Below are 16,836 nucleotides of genomic sequence, written 5' to 3'. Positions count from 1 at the left end.
CCCACCCACCCGCCCCTTCAACCACCATCTGCCCCACCTGTGGCAGAGTCTGTAGGTCCCGCATTGGACTCATCAGTCACCTGAGAACTCATTTTTAATGTGGAAGCAAGTCATCCTCGGTTCCGAGGGACTGCCTAAGAAGAAGAATCATTAAAGGATTATTATTAGTAGTGCCTTGTAATTGTCTGCTATATTTTCATTCCTGTTAAAATCAGTGTCAAGAATCATACATTTCAAAACTACGCACTCCCACGATTCTGCTAATGGGTTGTTAATTCTAAAGAAAAGGAGCATTTCTCCCATTTTTTTTTAAACAGCCGAAAATATAACTCAAAGTGTCAACTTGAACACAGCTTAAAGTCTCCGTTCTGGTATTTTTTGAAAGTTTCAGCATTACCTCAGTTAACTAGAAAAGAACCTTCACATTTATAGAAACAAAATTGGCTTCCTTTCTTCAGTCTAGTGTGAAAATTCTTCTGGGATCTTTCGACCCACTGCCTGAAGACTTTCTCAGCTTCTGAGTGGATTTCAATAGAGCTGTCAAATTGAGGTCATCACTTAAAAGATAGGAACATAGAAACTGCTAGAAGAGAAAAGACCAAGGCCCACCTAGTTTGCCTTCTCCTATCCTGGTAGTCGCATGATACAATGATAGTGGAGTTGCTGACTAATCGTAGCACTCAATCTCTATCAATTAGTCTGCAACAGATCCAGAAATGACACATTAAAAACTCCAGTGATGGAGCGCTTTGGGAACCATAGGTCCAAAGTCACCTTTTTGATCCCAATCATGCTACGCTTACCACATGTCATGTCTCAAATTACTCATATAATATACCCCAAAATGTTATTTTCAGAAAGAAATCGATCAAATGTGCATTGGAATGAATCAATACTATCTGCTTTCTCTATCTCCCTTAGATTTATGACTTACTCACTGAAATATTGTTTCTACAGATTAGTTTTGAATTTACCGCCCTTCTACAGTGCGTGGTAATTTCTGATGAGTACCATTGTTTTCAATGTGTGATTTTTATATGTTATATATATATAGATACACACACACACACACACACACACACACACACACACAGGGATGATGGAGGCGGGACTGCCGGAAAAATAGCAGAATCTGGGAACGGGCACCCATCCCGCCCCCAACCCACCTCCGTGCCAGTTTCCCAGGAGGCAGGTACCCGACGCGCGCCGGGTCCCATCTTCTCGAGACGGGAAGGGGATTAGTGCCAATTAACTGCAGGTTAACAGGTAATTAACAGGCAGTTTTTTGGCTAATCCCTATTTCAAGCCCTAAAGTGTGGGCTTCCCAACGGCTCCGAACCTCGCCAGGGTCAGCGAGGTGAGTCATGGGTCTGCAGGGGTCGGAGGGGCCAAAATGTCTGGTGTGCAGGTGAGTGATGAGTGTAAGTGTGGAGAGGTAAGTGTGTGAGGTGACTCTAAAGTGTTTTAATAAGATTACTTACCTTTGCTTCTTCCTCCAGGCTTCATCCCTTTCGGCTGCGGAGCTGCCTCATCTCATCGGCAGAGAAATCAGAATGGCCGCTACATTCTTAAATGCAACAGCCTTCTGCTTTCTGCTCAGGAAGGCTTTCTAAGCCAGTCTTGAGTAAAGGACTCAACTTAGAAGACAGATTGTCAGTGTTTGACAGCTTCACAGAGCTGTCAAACGATGACAATTCATCTGTCAAAAAATCTTGACAAATGAAACGTCATATGCTGACGTTCTGTTACTGGCTTTCCCTTAATTGGCCTGCTAAGCCCGCTGGGTGGGCTTAACAAGGTCAATCAAGGGAAAATAGCGTGGGTTGGCCGGACGTCGATGCAGGCAGGACTAAAACCTGACAAGAAGCAGTCCCGTCTCCATCACGTCCCCATTGATAAAATCACCCCCACACACACACAAAGTAGTGGAAAGAGGGTCTCAGAGGGGAGAATATGGTGATGAAGTCTTGTGGGAGAAACTAAGGCCTGTCTACAACAACAACAAAAACTTGCATTTATATGGTGCCACTGTAGGATTCGCAAAAATCCATGAAATGCAGTATACGGGTAGGGCCCCTGAAGTGGCCACATTGTGAGAACACAGAATGGAGTTGGCAGTTCTCATGGCCCAGTTCAAAAGGACACACACACAGTACCTAACAGCAGTCTGAGTCATCATCGATTAGAAGAATCCAGAACCTTACTGTTTTTGATATTGTAATGTGGTTACAGCAGTAAACAAAACTATTAGCACCTGGAGGTACGCTAATCGCTGGCAGAGCGGTAACCGATCTCAGAAACTGCTGAGCACACACAAACGAAGGGACACTAATCGGATTCCCATCAGTTCGATTTGCGAGCAATTAAAATTAATGTGCTTGCTTTTGTTAAAGCAACCTTAACAAAGGAAAACGGTTGATTTGGCGCCAAGATTAGGGCCAGAAAAGAGTATAACCATTCAGGTAAATCGTCAGCAAGTCAGTCTAAGATTTGACCAGAGTAAGGAAGACTCCTCCGGAGACGGTTCACACCGTGAAGTCCAAGTCCAGTTACCATCAGGAGTTCGAGGACCGTGCAGAACAGAAAACGGCTCGAGGATTTCGGAGGACTTCCAAAGTTTGTACAGGAAAGCGAGTCCAGGAGCCGGTCCCATAAGGAAGGTCGGAGGTCCCGGACGACACCAAGTAACAGGGTCCAGGAGCCGGTCCCATAAGGAAGATCGGAAATTCCAGACGTAACAAGAAGTACCAAGGTCCAGAAGGGTTTTGAAATTCTGGTGAGCATAAAGGCCCAACTCTACCTAACTGACATAGAGTCATAGTCATAGAGTCATAGAGTAATACAGCACGGATAGAGGCTCTTCGGCCCATCGTGTCCGCGCCGGCCATCAAGCCCTGTCTAATCTAATCCCATATTCCAGCATTTGGTCCGTAGCCTTGTATGCTATGGCATTTCAAGTGCTCATCCAAATGCTTCTTAAATGTTGTGAGGGTTCCTGCCTCCACAACCCTTTCAGGCAGTGAGTTCCAGACTCCAACCACCCTCTGGGTGAAAATGTTCTTTCTCAAATCCCCTCTAAACCTCCCGCCCTTTACCTTGAATCTATGCCCCCTAGTTATTGACCCCTCTACTAAGGGAAAAAGCTCCTCAGCATCCATCCTATCACGGAGACATGGTTGAGGGAGGGTCAGGACTGGCAGCTCAATATTCCGGGGTATAGAATCTTCAGGCGAGACAGAGGGGGGTGTAAAAGGGGAGGGGGTGTTGCAATATTAATTAAGGAGTCAATTACTGCTGTAAGGAGGGATGATATATTAGCGGGTTCCTCAAATGAGGCCATATGGGTAGAACTTAAAAACAAAAAGGGGGCAAGCACTTTGCTGGGAGTGTACTATAGGCCCCCAAACAGTCAGGGGGAGATAGAGGAACAGATATGTAGGCAAATCTCAGAGAAGTGTGAAAATAATAGGGTAATAATAGTGGGGGATTTCAACTTCCCCAATATAAATTGGGATAGTCAGAGTGTGAAAGGCTTAGAGGGTGCAGAATTCTTAAAGTGCATCCAGGAGAGCTTTTTGAGCCAACATGTAGAAAGTCCTACAAGAGAGGGGGCGGTACTGGACCTAATTCTGGGGAATGTAGCCGGGCAAGTGGTGGAAGTATCAGTAGGAGAGCATTTTGGCGACAGTGACCATAATTCGGTGAAATTTAAGGTGGTCATGGAAAAAGACAAAGACGGCCCGGAAATAAGGGTTCTAAATTGGGGGAAGGCCGATTTTAATATGATAAGGCAGGATCTGGCCAAAGTGGACTGGGAGCAGCTACTTATAGGAAAATCCACATCAAAACAGTGGGAGACTTTCAGAAGGGAAATAGAGAGAGTACAGCGCCAACATGTTCCTGTAAAGGTCAAGGGTGGGACCAACAAGCAAAGGGAACCTTGGATGACAAGGGAGATACAAAAATGCATTAGAAATAAAAGGGGGGCTTTTGGCAGTTACAAAAGACTAAAGGCGGAAGAAGCCCTAGAGGAGTATAAAAAGTGCAGGGGCATACTTAAAAAAGAAATTAGGAGGGCGAGGAGGGGCCATGAAATAACACTGGCGAGCAAAATAAAGGAAAATCCTAAGATGTTTTATAAGTATATTAAGGGCAAGAGGATAACCAGGGAAAGGGTAGGGCCCATTAGGGACCAAAGTGGCAATCTGTGTGTAGAACCAGATGATGTAGGCGGGGTTTTAAATGAATTTTTTGCATCTGTGTTCACTATGGAGAAAGACGATGCAGACATAGAAATCGGGCAAGGGGATTGTGACATACTTGAACATATTAGCATCGAGAGGGAGGAGGTGCTAGCGGTTTTAGCAGGCCAAAAAGTCGATAAATCCCCAGGCCCGGACGAGATGTATCCCAGGTTGCTGTGGGAGGCAAAGGAGGAGATTGCAGGGGCTCTGACACAAATTTTCAGAACCTCTCTGGCCACAGGGGATGTACCAGAGGACTGGAGAACAGCTAATGCAGTACCATTATACAAGAAGGGTAGCAGGGATAAACCAGGGAATTACAGGCCAGTGAGCCTAACATCTGTGGTAGGGAAATTATTGGAAAAAATTCTGAGGGACAAAATTAGTCTCCACTTGGAGAGGCAAGGATTAATCGGGGATAGTCAGCATGGCTTTATCAAGGGTAAATCATGTCTGACAAATCTGATTGAATTTTTCGAGGGGGTGACTAGGGAGGTGGATGAGGGAAATGCTGTGGATGTGGTTTACATGGACTTCAGTAAAGCTTTTGACAAAGTCCCGCATAGGAGACTGGTCAAGAAGGTAAGAGCCCATGGGATCCAGGGTGCCTTGGCGCGTTGGATCCTAAACTGGCTGAGTGGCAGGAGGCAGAGGGTGATGGTCGAAGGTTGCTTTTGTGACTGGAAGCCTGTGTCCAGTGGGGTACCTCAGGGATCGGTGCTGGGTCCCTTGTTGTTTGTGATCTACATAAATGTTTTGGATGAGAATGTAAAAGGGATGATCAGTAAGTTTGCAGATGACATGAAAATTGGTGGGGTGGTAAATTGCAAGGGGGAAAGTCTCAGGCTACAGGACGATATAGACGGGTTGGTCAGATGGGCGGAAAAGTGGCAAATGGAATTTAACCCTGAAAAGTGCGAGGTGATGCATTTTGGACGGACAAATAAGGCAAGGGAATACACAATGAGTGGTAGGACCCTAGGAAGCACAGAGGGTCAGAGGGACCTCGGTGTACATGTACATAGACCTCTGAAGGCAGCGGAACAAGTAGATAAGGTGGTTAAAAAGGCATATGGGATACTTGCCTTCATTAGCCGAGGCATAGAATATAAGAGCAGGGAGGTTATGATGGAGCTGTACAAAACGCTGGTGAGGCCACAGCTGGAGCACTGTGTGCAGTTCTGGTCGCCTCACTATAGGAAGGATGTGATTGCTTTGGAGAGGGTGCAGAGAAGATTCACCAGGATGTTACCTGGGATGGAGCGCCTCAGCTATGAAGAAAGACTAAACAGGCTGGGGTTGTTTTCCTTGGAGCAAAGAAGGCTGAGGGGGGACCTGATTGAGGTGTACAAAATGATGAGGGGCATAGATAGGGTAGACAAAGAGGAACTTTTCCCCTTAGTAGGGGGGTCAATAACAAGGGGGCATAGATTCAGGGTAAGGGGCAGGAGATTTAGAGGGGATTTGAGGAGGAACTTTTTCACCCAGAGGGTGGTTGGAATGTGGAACTCAATGCCTAAAAGGGTGGTAGAGGCAGGAACCCTCACAACATTCAAGAAGCATTTGGATGAGCACTTGAAATGCCATTGCATACAAGGCTATGGACCAAATGCTGGAAAATGGGATTAGACTGGACAGGGATGGATGGGCGGCGCAGACACGATGGGCCGAAGGGCCTCTTTCTGTGCTGTAAAACTCTATGACTCTATGACTCTATCTATGCCCCTCATAATTTTGTACACCTCAATCATGTCCCCCCTCAGCCTCCTCTGCTCCAAGGAAAACAAACCCAATATGCCCAGTCTCTCTTCATAGCTGAAGCGCTCCAGCCCTGGTAACATCCTGGTGAACCTCCTCTGCACCCTCTCTAACGCGATCACATCCTTCCTGTAGTGTGGCGACCAGAACTGCACACAGTATTCCAGCTGTGGCCTAACCAGTGTTTTATACAGCTCCATCATAACCTCCTTGCTCTTATATTCAATGCCTTGGCTAATGAAGGCAAGTATCCCATATGCCTTTTTTACCACCTTATCCACCTGTTCCGCCGCCTTCAGGGATCTGTGTACTTGCACACCCAGATCCCTCTGACCCTCCGTCTTGCCTAGGGTCTTTCCATTCATTGTGTATTGCCTTGCCTTGTTAGTCCCCCCAAAGTGCATCACCTCGCACTTTTCCGTGTTAAATTCCATTTGCCACTGTTCCGCCCATCTGACCAACCCATCTATATCGTCCTGCAGACTGAGGCTACCCTCCTCGCTATTTACCACCCTACCAATTTTTGTATCATCCGCGAACTTACTGATCATACCTTTTACATTCATATCCAAGTCATTAATGTAGACCACAAACAGCAAGGGACCCAGCACCGATCCCTGTGGTACCCCACTGGCCACAGGCTTCCAGTCACAAAAACAACCTTCGACCATCACCCTCTGCCTTCTGCCACTAAGCCAGTTTTGTATCCAATGTGCCAAGGCACCCTGGATTCCATGGGCTCTTACCTTCTTGACCAGTCTCCTGTGCGGGACTTTATCGAAGGCCTTACTGAAATCCATGTATACCACATCCACTGCGTTACCCTCATCCACACACCTAGTCACCCCCTCAAAAAATTCAATCAAATTAGTCAGACATGATCTTCCCTTGACAAAGCCATGTTGACTATCCCTGAGTAATCCTTGCCTCTCCAAGTGGAGACAAATTTTGTCCCTCAGAATTTTTTCCAATAATTTTCCTACCACTGATGTTAGGCTCACTGGCCTGTAGTTCCCCGGTTCTTCCCTACTACCCTTCTTGAATAATGGTACTACATTAGCGGTTCTCCAGTCCTCTGGCACATCCCCTGTGGCCAGAGAGGTCCTGAATATATGTGTTAGAGCCCCCGCAATCTCTTCCTTTGCCTCACACAGCAGCCTGGGATACATTTCATCCGGGCCTGGGGATTTATCCATTTTTAGGCCAGCTAAAACCGTCAATACCTCCTCCCTCTCGATGTTAATATGTTCAAGCATATCACAGTCCCCCCGCCCTATTTCTATGTCTATATCGTCCTTCTCCATAGTGAAAACAGATGCAAAAAATTCATTTAGAACCCCTCCTACATCTTCCGGCTCCACACACAGATTGCCACTTTTGTCCCTAATGGGCCCTATTTTTTCCCTAGTTATCCTCTTACCCTTAATATACTTATAAAACATCTTAGGATTTTCCTTTATTTTGCTCGCCAGTGTTATTTCATGGCCCCTCCTTGATCTCCTAATTTCTTTTTTAAGTATCCCCCTGCACTTTTTGTACTCCTCTAGGGCTTCCTCCGTCTTTAGCCTTTTGTATCTACCAAAAGCCCTCCTTTTTTTCCTAATCCATTCTCGTATATCCCCTGACATCCAAGGTTCCCTGTGGTTTTTGGAACCACCCTTGACCTTTACGGGAACATATTGCCATTGTATGATCTCAATCTCCCTTCTGAAAGCCTCCCATTGCTCCGATGCGGATTTTCCTACAAGTAGCTGATCCCAGTCCATTTTGGCCAGATCCTGCCTTATCCTATTAAAATTGGCCTTCCCCCAATTTAGAACCTTTATTTCCGGCCCATCCCTGTCCTTTTCCATGACCACCTTAAATCTTACCATATTATGGTCACTATCACCAAAGTGCTCACCTACTAGCACTTTTTACACTTGGCCGGCCACATTCCCTAGAATTAGGTCCAGTACCGCCCCCTCTCTTGTAGGACTTTCTACATGCTGGCTCAAAAAGCTCTCCTGGATGCACTTTAAGAATTCTACACCCTCTGAGCCTTTCACACTCTGACTATCCCAGTTAATATTGGTGAAGTTGAAATCCCCCATTATTATTACCCTATTATTTGCACATTTCTCTGAGATTTGCCTGCATATCTGTTCCTCTATCTCCCCCTGACTGTTTGGAGGCCTATAGTACACTCCCAGCAAAGTGCTTGCCCCCTTTTTGTTTTTAAGCTCCACCCATATGGCCTCATTAGAGGAACCTGCTAATATATCATCCCTCCTTACTGCAGTAATTGACTCCTTAATTAATATTGCGACACCCCCTCCTCTTATACCTCCCCCTCTGTCTCGCCTGAAGATTCTGTACCCCGGAATATTGAGCTGCCAGTCTTGCCCCTCCCTCAACCATGTCTCCGTGATAGCAACAATATCATACTCCCATGTGTTTATCAACACCTTCAGTTCATCCACCTTATTTGCAAAACTCCTTGCATTAAAATAGATGCCATCCAGCCTTGCCCTTGTATACTTGCCCTGTCTACCAAGCTGACTTGTATTTTTCTCTATAATTGGCAGCACATCACCCCCTATTTCAGCTCCCCTCTGTATCCCATCCCCCTGCCAAGTTAGTTTAAACCCCCCCCCAACAGTGCTAGCAAACCTCCCCGCAAGGATATTTGTCCCGCTCTGGTTCAGGTGCAACCCGTCCGACTTGGACAAGTCCCACCTTTCCCAGAAGCAGGCCCAGTGATCCAGGAAAGTAAAACCCTCCCCCCTACTCTAACTCTTTAGCCACGCATTCATCTGCTCTATCCTCCCATTCCTATACTTACTAGCACGTGGCACTGGGAGTAATCCAGAGATTACAACCTTCGAGGTCCTGCTCTTTAATCTGTTACCTAGCTCCCTAAATTCTTGATGCAGGACCTCATTCCCCTTCCTTCCTATGTCGTTGGTCCCAATGTGGACCATGACCTCTGCCTGCTCCCCCTCCCCCTTAAGAATGCCCTGTAGCCGCTCAGTGACATCCCAGACCCTGGCCCCAGGGAGGCAACAAACCATCCTGGAGTCACGTTTGCGGCCACAGAAACGCTTATCTGTTCCCCTTACGATAGAATCCCCTACCACTATTGCTCTCCCACTCTTTTTCCTCCCTTTCTGACATAATTGAGGTATATTCAGTAACGGGAGGGTTTGTAACGTTAAGGGTATTTGTAAGTCAGGAGTGTGATTTATCCCTCGATGTGTCCGTGCGCTTCCCTCACCCCCGCTTTTAGCTTATCGCTATTTTAGAACTGTTTATATGCTTTAAAGTTATTTTTCTCAGTGTATAATTTAGTCCTCTGTGAGAAACGTTATTTTTCGTCTGCATTTATTCTTGCCATTTTTCTCTGTGTACATTCTCTTTCATAAATAAAGATCGTTTTGATTTAAAACTCAATCTGTCTCATCTGACCATTTGTCTTCCGAGTCACGAGCTGGGCCAACACACAAAGGTTGTCTGGCAATAAGCCCAGTGTCTAGAACCGTGAGGGGGGAGCGCTTCGAAACCGCTCACGAGTAGTGCGAAAATCAAAACCGATTTAGCACACCATAAGCTCGATAAAACGACCCCTTACAGAATGGCGACCGCGGCAGGACACTGGCTACAGAAACCTTGTGTGGTGGACAAAGACTCGGGTGAGACAGATGTGATGGAAGATAAGTTAGCTTCCTATGTGTGTGGGAAAGTCAATGTAGCGAAAAAATGGGTGTATGACATGTTAGGAGCCGAGCGTCCCCTAAAGGCAGCTGCTCAGTGGACGGCTAGTAAAAAGCACCGCAAGGGCATTGAGAAAGCGGTATGGCTCATGTGTTACAAAAAGTAGGTTCTGGTACTGGACCATGCGGTGGCCAGTAAAGAATCTAAGATTAGGCATTTGTCCCAAGAGCTGCAGGAAAAGGTTGCAGCAGAAGGGAAAGTGCTAGTGGCCCTGGAGGCAATAAGCCAAGAGAGGGCAGCGATGGTCCGGGATCATCGGGGGAAAGTAGAGCACATGGAAAGCCAGGCCGCTGAAGTACAGCGTGAGCACCAAGCCAGGGTAGAAAGGCTAAAGGGCAAGATAGCTGAGTTAGAGGGGAGTGCTAGTTTTAGGGTAGAACATGTTGAATACCAAGCAAGAGAATCTAGGGAAAGAGAAAGGAAGTTAAAGGCGGAAATTAGCAGTCTCATGGGGGAACTTAAAGCACAGGAGGAGAAAGTAGCCGAGGTAAAAGCAGCTTATAAGGTGGCTTGCGCTCAGGGGTTTGAGGAAGCAGACCACGGCCCCTGTAGGCAGGAAATTGAAAGCCTACGTATGGAGTTGGCCAAAGCAAAGGGGATGATATGTCTCATTAGTCCAAAAATCGGCCAGGCCGAATTTAACGGCAACCCAGTCAGGGCAGTCCCGCAGGCAGCCCCTAGAACTAAACGGGTTAGGGAACCTGAGGTTGCACAGCCACCACCCCTAGCCCCTAGTTTTCCAGAGGTCTGGGAACAGGAGCAGGTGGGGGATGAAGAACCCCAGGTAGACCAGGCTAGCCCAAGAGAGAGTCAGGGACCGGGACCGGTGTACCCCGTTATACAGCGGAGGTACGGACCACCCGGTAACGACGGGGAAACTGGGGACATCCAGAACCAATTCCAGATTCCACACGGTACGAGTTCCATGGTGAGCTACATCCCCAAGCTTACCATGAGGGGGGACCCTTCCCTGCACTTTAGGGAGATAGAGCAGGCGGCCTGTGTGAATGACTGCGACGAGGCAGAAAAGGCCAAAATGGTGCTGTTCTCCCTGGGTAGCGATCTCCTCCAGACGCTACCCGATGAGTGTAAGAGGGGTCAGGAGAATTATGGCAAGCTCAAGGAAGAGATCCTGGAGGCCATGGGGATGAACGAGGGGAGTCCGTTCTCCCGGGTAGAGAGAACAGTCCAGCTCCCTGGGGAATTCCCGCAGGCGTTCGCGGACAGGCTGTGGCCAGTCTACCAGGATGCGTGCCCGGGAATGCCGGCGCGAGCGCACCTGGACGAGGAACCGTTAGTTCACTGGCTAAGGTGCCTTATGAATAACTCCCTGCCCCGCGTTCGAATACAGTCAATGGCTTGGTTCGACCCCCGAAACCCTCTGACCACGGAGGCGACGGTAATCCGTCAACTCACAGTCACTTTTAGAAATGGTAGAGATAGTGAAACCCCCCCGAAAAATGGGAAGGTTCGTGAGGTCAGGCCTGGTGACCAGCCCCGTAAGGAGTGGCGCCAGGAAGGGAGCTGTCCCAACCAAAGCAGGCAAACTTGCTACGGTTGCGGAAAGGAAGTGCATTGGCGCAGGGACTGCAAAAATCCTTGGAAGGATAATAGGGAGAAGGTCCCAACAGCCCCAGCCCAAGCCCCGGCTACAACCCCGACCTCTGCCCCAGAAAAAGAAACGGAGCCAAATGCTCCTCAAGAGCTGCTGGACATGCTGCTAGCTTCAGTGAGATCATTGGTCCTCACAAAGGGTAAGATAGCAGCCACCACCGGTCCAGTGGTTCCCCCAACCCCTTCCCAAGGTGGCCCGCAATGACTGGAACCCGCGCAGCCCGTCTATCTGTGTGCGCTCCGGTATGACGGATGGAAGAGACCGCTCGTGCAGATGGAGGTAGAGAAGGGTACGGGGACTTATCTGTTGGATACGGGGGCTTCCTGCACCGTGATTCATACAGAGAATCCCACCGCCTCACCTCTGTCTAGCGGGGTTCCATACGTCTTATCGGGGTTCACAGGGGCAGAGCAGACGGGTGCGTTCTCCAGGCCGCTCTCGATCCGCTTGGGCACACTACACACAAAGTGGACATGTGTCCTGGTGAGATGGGATGCGGAGGGAGGTAAAGGGATCCTAGGGGCCGACTTCATCGTGGGCCATGGGATCCTCATAGACCTCAGGAACCATTGCCTTTGGGGGGCCAATACCGGGAAGGAAAGTGGAGTAGTGGTAATCCCGGGAAAGGATGGGAAGGGAACCCTGTGTACCATGAAGCCGAAAGGGAGTTACGACCTCGGTGAAATGATGGAGGGTATCCCGGTAGTATTTAGGGCCGAAGTGCAGGCTCAGTTAGGTGCGTTCGCCACGCACAAACACGACTGTGGGAGAGTCGGCAGCTTTGAGGTCAGGGTAGATGGGGATCCCATGGCCCGGCTCCAAAAGCAGTACAACTTCCCAAAGGAGGCAGAGGCTGATATGGAGGTGGCCATATCCGCGCTGGTACAGCAGGGGGTGCTAAGGCCTATAGCCACCCATGTGAACTCTCCGCTTTGGCCGGTTAAGAAACCGGACAATTCCTGGAGAGCCACGGTGGACTATCGGGTGTTGAATAGCAACATCCCCGCATGTGCCCCCACAGTGGCGGCAGTGGCCGACCTCATTGGGAGTATTCCCGCATCCGCGACCACGTTCACGGTGCTGGATATTTCTAATGGGTTCTGGTCAATCCCTGTGCGGAGGGAGGACCAGTATAAATTTGCCTTTACTTTTTAGGGGCAACAATATACTTGGAACTGCTTGCCACAAGGCTTCCACAATAGTCCCAGCATTTTCCACCAATGCATGGCGGACAGCCTGAAGGAGTTCAGTCAGCCCCTTCAGTTAGTGCAGTATGTGGACGACCTGCTCCTGTTTACCGACACGGTCGGAGAGCACGGCCCACTGCTGGCTGAATTGTTGGAGCTGCTGACCCGAAAGGGGTTTAAGGTTAACCCAAAGAAGGCGCAGATCGGTCAGAAGGAAGTCAAGTTCCTGGGGCTGACCATCCGTGCCGGAGAAAGGGCCATCGATAGGGCTAGGAGGGAGGTGGTACAGGAGTTACCGGTCCCCGTCACTATAAAGGGTGTGAGGTCGTTTCTAGGGCTAACCGGGTACTGCCGAGACTTCATGGAGGACTATGCGGCCATGGCAGCCCCGCTACTCCGACTCCTGCACAAGGGAGTGGAGTGGTCGTGGGATGAAGGATGCCAGGCCGCGTTCGAGCTCCTAAAAAGGAAGCTGCAGACCGCACCGGCCCTGGGAGCGATAGATGGGGGAAGGGAGTTCTTCCTGGAGGTGGCAGCCAGCGGGGACAGCCTCAGCGCTGTGTTGCTCCAGGAGCGGCATGGTAGGCTGAGACCCGTGGTTTACTCCTCCAGGGTGCTCACCGATGTGGAGAGGAGCTACTCGGTCTGCGAGCGGCACCTCTTGGCCACACACTGGGCCGTGAAGAGATCCGCAATCTTCACGGGCACCTCCCCCATCACCCTCCTCACACACCACATGCCTACCAAGATGCTGTTGGATGGGAGGATCAAGGATGGGACCGTGAGCAGTGCCCGCATTGCGCACTGGACCCTACTCCTCTCCCAAATGGATCTGCGGGTAAAAGGCCTGTGTGAGCCCAGATTAGCCGCCAACCTGGCTTACGCTGGGACAGCCCATCAGTGTTCTGTAGAAGGGGTATGGGAGGTCGACATGGGTCTCTGGGCTGGGATACATCCCACCGGCCGTGAGATCTACGTAGATGGTTCCAGCATGGTATCTGCTGGAAAACGGCTCACGGGGTGCAGATTTTATGACCCGACGGCAAACATTGCGTTGGCAATTAAACTCCCCAGCACCATGAGCGCCCAGCAGGCAGAACTGTCCGCTGTGGCGTATGTGGTCACCCACCCCGAAGTCTTCCCTACCCCGTACACGATTTGCTTGGACAGCATGTTCACATGCAATTCGTGTACTGAGTACCTGGCCATCTGGTCCCGTCGTGGATTCACTTCTGCGGATGGGAGACCCTTGGTGGTCAAGCCCCTGCTGGAAAAGATCCTGGCAGCTGTGGGGGAGAAGGGTGAGGTCTTCATCCACAAAGTGAAGGCTCACTCCTCCACAGAACCTCGCGGTCAGGGAAACCAGCGAGCTGACGCACTGGCGAGAGAGGGTGCCATGTCCGGCATTCTCTGGGACCCCTATGGGCCTGGACCAGTGGCAGCTGTAAAAGGCAGGGATGGGATTCAGAAGAGTGTAGGGGTAGCACTAGCCCCGGACCTCAAATCGGTCCAATCTCAGGACCCTGCCCTGAGAGGGGTATTTAACGCGGTTAGTGAGGGGAAGAAAATAGAAGGCTCATATGGCACAGCATCTCTTTCCATAAGAGAGGGGATGCTGTTTAGAGAAGAGCAGTGGGTGGTGCCTCAGCAGCACCGGAGGGAATTCCTTCAACTGGCCCATGAGGGGCCGGGAGCAGGGCACCCGGGCCTGAGGTCACTTGGCAGCGGGTAGAGCGGGCAGGATGGTGGCCAGGACTCCGGGAGTTTTGCGCGAACTGTCTTGTGTGCGCGGCAAATAACCCCGACCCTCACAGGAGGAAGGTGCCAATGGGACACGTTAGGAGGGTAGAGGGACCATGGCAGTCAATCCAAATTGACTATATCGGACCCTTACCCGCCACCCAGGGAGGCTATAAGTATTGCCTCGTTCTGGTGGACGTGTTCTCTAAATGGGTTGAAGCCTTCCCCTGCCGAACAGCCACAGCATTAGGAACTGCAAGAATCTTGGTGCGGGAGGTGTTCTCGAGATGGGGACTGCCCCAGTTCGTGGAATGCGATCAGGGAAGCCAGTTCACCGGCCAAGTCATGCAGAATACCCTGATGCTGCTGGGCATTCAAGGGAAATGGCACGTCGCCTACACTCCCCAGTCATCTGGGATTGTGGAGCGGATAAACCACACCTTAAAAGAGAAAATGAGGAAGGAGATAATGGGTTCGCCCCAAAAGTGGGCAGAAGTCCTGCCTCTTGTCCTCATGGGAATCCACGCCAGCCAATCAAAGAGTACGGGGTACTCTCCGCATGAGCTCATGACCGGCAGGGTCATGAGAACCCCCACTCATGTCTTGGCCCCAGTCCTAACAGAGGGGCAGCTAAGGGAGGTGAATCGGGACAAATTCGCCCGCACGCTCCTTGAACGCCTCCAAAGGATCTATGAGGGGGCTGCAGGTAACATGGGGAGGCAGCACCAGGGAAATAGGATGCTGCTCGAGCCCAGTAAAACCCATCGCTGGGAGGTAGGGGACCTAGTAATGGTAAGAAACTTCGCCTGTGTGGGGAGTTTTGAGCCACTTTACATGGGTCCCTACAGCATTGTAGATCAGGCCAGCCCCATGGTGTATGCTGTGAAACTGCCCCGGCGCACAAAATGGTTTCACATTAATCAATGTAAGCTGTTTAAACCGGAGGCAGGGAAACAGACAGCAGGGGCTGAAAAGGCCAGTAAAGAGTCAAACGCTGTAGGGGAGCTACAGCCACAGGTCACACAGGCTGGACATGCAGCTTGCGTGAGGGGAGGAGTGGTCTCATCTAAACGGGAGACTCCCCCATTGTTCTGGGACCCAGAAGGGGAGGAGCCGGAGGTCCCAGGTCCTGTCCCCGATCGCCCAGAAGGGGAGGAGCCGGAGGTCCCAGGTCCTGTCCCTGGTCATAATGAAGCCGAGTCGGAGGACGAAGGTCCCGCCCCCGACTGCGGCGAAGGGGAGGAGCCGGAGGTTTTAGGTCTTGCCCCTCAGTGTAGCATTAGAGAGGTGGCGTCTGGGGGCGGGGACTCTCAACCTGGAGTCCCAGGTAGCAAAGAGGTGCCTGCCACTGACCCAGAGCCTCGGGAGGCGGAGCCTGCGGGAGGAAGCCCACAGCCGGCAGTTGTGGGGAAGCCATGAACTGCAGCCAGGGCCAAAACTCCAGCCAAGGGTCCGACCCATGAGGAAACCTCATATGTGGTGACCGTCAGATGGTCAGATAGAAAACCGCAACCGAAGAAGGTCTGGTCGCCGGTTTTCACAAAAGGAAACCCCCGTAAGAAAGCTGCGGGAAGTTTAAACAGTCCACAGCCAGCAGCCACGGGCTGCCTGGGACTAGCAGCTGAGACTGATGTGGGAACGCCGCAGGGGGAGGCCTGCGACAGTCCCCGCAGATTATAAGCTGGCCGTCCGGAGACGGGCGGCAGATGTACATAGATATATATAGTTTTGGAGAATAAGGTTTAGTTATTGTTACCGTGTTTTTTATTCCATTGGATTGTTTTGTACATTGGATGGTTTTGTATTATTGAAATAAGATTATGTTACGACTCTAGGCGAGTCTGTACATTGTTTGAATGTTTTCTCCGATAGGAGATGTTTACTCAACTTCATTGTCGGAATGAGAAAAGTGCGTGGGCGAGGTACACTCCATAGTAAGGTAAACTACGGGGAAGGTCAGTTGGGGAAGGAACGGATTTGTGCTCACCCAAAGACACATGATACAAAGACGATTTGAGATGTTCATTGTATCACAGGGGGGACTGTAGGATTTGCAAAATCCAGAAAATACAGTCTGGATTGGTAAAACCCCTGAAATGGCCACATTGTGAGAACACAAGATGGAGTTGGCAGTTCTCATGGCTCAGTTCAAAAGGACACACCAGCAGTATCTTCCAGCAGCCTGAGTCATCACCGATTAGAAGATTCCAGAACTTACTGCTATTGATATGATAATATGGTTACAGCAGTAACGAACTCGTAAACAAAAGTATTTGCACCTGGAGGTGCGCTAATTGCTAGCAAAATGCAAACCCATCTCTGAAATCGCTGAGCACAGAAAAAAAAACATTATCTGTACCAAACTCAGAGGGACACAGGACAGATCCCATCAGTTTCATTTACAAGACATTAAAATAAAGTACTTGCTTTTGTCAAAGCAGCCTGCCCATTACCTTGACAAAAGAAAACCCCTGATTTGGCACCGAGATAAGGACAAGGAAACAGTATAACTGTGGAGGGAGAATCGACAGCAAGACTT

The 16,836-nt window shown here is 49.9% G+C and overlaps 1 protein-coding gene across 7 annotated transcripts in view; it reads right to left on the bottom strand.

The window, feature by feature from the left end:
• Positions 1-16,836, bottom strand: part of adgrb1a (adhesion G protein-coupled receptor B1a) — a 658,584-nt gene that overhangs the window by 189,489 nt on the left and 452,259 nt on the right. The window lies entirely within an intron of this gene.

This window comes from Somniosus microcephalus, chromosome 7, assembly GCF_052327205.1.
Source record: "Somniosus microcephalus isolate GS21.2 chromosome 7, FLI_Smic_1.0, whole genome shotgun sequence".
In the NCBI taxonomy this organism is placed as follows: Eukaryota; Metazoa; Chordata; class Chondrichthyes; order Squaliformes; family Somniosidae; genus Somniosus; species Somniosus microcephalus.
The sequence above is the reverse complement of the archived record's forward strand: the minus strand, read 5'-3'. Positions and strand labels throughout refer to the sequence as shown.